A 2,595-nucleotide genomic window follows, 5' to 3' on the forward strand; every position below is an offset into this window, starting at 1 on the left:
CGTATATGACATTATTGCAATTTACAACAGTTTATATATGTGACGTTTTTTCGGTTTTTTTCTTCTCATTTTCATCGAGTCGTTGACAAAATAAAAAACTTCATCGAGAGTAGGATTTTTTCCCAACTTCTGGGCGACGACATCCCATTTTTTCTTGTCGCAAAGGAGAATTTACATCTTCTCGTCTCCGATTTCCTGGACAGACCTTTTATATCTAGACGTGTCACAACCTACGAAGAAGGTTGTGACACTCTAGATATAAAAGTTCCCTGTCCAGGAACATACGGAGACGAGAAGATGTCAAGTCTCCTTTGCGACAAAAAAATGGGATGTCGTCCCAGAAGTTGGAAAAAATCCTACTCTCGATGAAAGTTTTTTATTTTTGTTCAACGCACTCGATGAAAATTGAGAACGAAAAAAACCACAAAACGCACTATATAAATGTTGTAAAATTGCAATAATGTCATATACGCAATTGGAAATTGAAACACACGACAAACCCAGACACCCTGGGCAAAAGTCACAAATGATTTTATTTTACATAAGTTAAATTAATAAAATTGGACGAAATAAACCCCCACCTGGAGTGGAGGAGATCCCCCCAGGCCCCCGTACGTCGGGGCCCTTCTAAAAGAAAATTTACAACTTTAATTTTCGTAGTTAGACCACGTGAAACTCGTGTTTTACTTAAATACCTATGTCGAGAGTTGTGAGTATACTTTCTCTCGACATATGAAAAGTTATTAGGTTTGTAGAAACCTTATAATAGTGTTGGTTATTGTTTAGTAAAATTTACCAAATAAGTATAGAATACAATCGTAAGAAAGAAAAATAGATACGTATACAATGATTAGTGAGGGGAAATTTGACAAAAAAAAGAAAAAAATGACAGGATATCATGTGTAACTTTACCAAGCTCCCCGGGGGTCACTTACAAACGGATCCCGGGGGTGCATGAGATCTTAGCCGGGACTCATTCATCTATCTCAAGCGATACTAACTCCAAAGTAAATACGTATCCCATCTAAGAAAATTAATGTAAAGAAAGAAAAAAACACATAAAAAATGTAAAACCTAAACGAACCGCTCGATGATCACTACCCTTAATACCGAGAAACTTCCCTCGGTTAGAATACCGAGGCAAGGAAACTCTCTCGGCAAGTTTTCAAAAAAAAATTCCCCCGTCCCAATTATCCAAATAGACGCTTTATATGGAAAATATTAAGTTATGTTTAAACCGGGACAAAACCGATTACTAAATATAACTGGTAGGAAGACGGAACTCAACATAATGAAACGCTATTAAGTCCTGTATAACCATTATGATTTGTTTACCGAATACCACAGGGTAACAACCTTCTTCATCCGATGAGTCTAATAAATGATTTGTGACATTCCACGTTCGGGAAAATATCCAGTTACATCATCGGATATTTGGTGTCAGATTCTTATGAGGTAATGTTCATTTTCATGTCTTCATAATACTTTGTGTGCTGTTTGGGTCTGTGGGACCCGTTTTCAGTGTTTACTAAAATAAAATGTATTCAATTTAATTATTTTAACCTGCTTTATTTGGGGGTGGACCTCACCTCCTCTAGGGGGGTCCGGGGGCATGCAGCCCCGGGAAGATTTTCTTTTAAATGTTGAAATTAAAAGCATCAATCTGGTGCACTTTGAGCACAAAATGAATTTATGGATACAGCTCTCAACACTCATATGAAAGAGAGCTGTATACTTTTCAATAATCCAAACATCTTTGGAATATTATCACAACCAATAACAAATCATTTTAAATGGTTTATTCATATCTTATGTTAGCATTCTTTCTTTTTATCTATGCATATGTTACTAATCACTCCCCTTTAAACTGTTTTTTTTCTTTTTTTACTGTCCTATAGTACACATTGAAATGGTTCGAGGGGCCCCCAGTGAATGTTTGCCTAGGGCCCCCACGTACTCTAGAATCGGCCCTGAGTAAGTAGATAGAGTTCGCTATGATTGAGGTTTCATTTATGCATAGGGTAGATTCTTTTAATTACATTTCTTTCTTTTTTTGTGTATTTTTTACATTTTGGATTTGCTTGGCGAGCTACTAGTGATGGGAATTATGGCTCTTTGAAGGGAGCCAATCTTATGGCTCCGTTCCTTTGAGAGAGCCGTTCAAAAGTTTTTTTTTAAGGGGGCAGGGTTAATAGGTTTATCTGCGAAATATACCTTTTATAATTCAATACAAATTTGGCCCTGTTTTGGCTAATGATTTATATTGACCATCCTTCTGCCTTGAGTTGTATTACTTTGCGATAATTCAGGACATATTGGTAATACTAAACAAATGGCTTATGGTGTCCCATTGTTGGAAGAAGTAGGCTACTCAGATTATTTACTAAACACTGTAAGGTGCAAGCCCTTTTATAGGTCAATGTAGTAGCCTATAAACCACAGTCTAAGAATACTCCATTACAAGTAAAAGTACAGAAGTATTATCAAGAAAATGTACTTAAATAATCAAAAGTATGCGTTTTCGAAGGGCAGAAAGGCTCTTTTCAAAGTCTTGTAATTTTATAATGTTTTTCATCACTAACAAATACTGTACAT

Source organism: Notothenia coriiceps, unplaced genomic scaffold (genome assembly GCF_000735185.1).
Source record: "Notothenia coriiceps isolate Sejong01 unplaced genomic scaffold, NC01 NC01_scaffold00024667, whole genome shotgun sequence".
In the NCBI taxonomy this organism is placed as follows: Eukaryota; Metazoa; Chordata; class Actinopteri; order Perciformes; family Nototheniidae; genus Notothenia; species Notothenia coriiceps.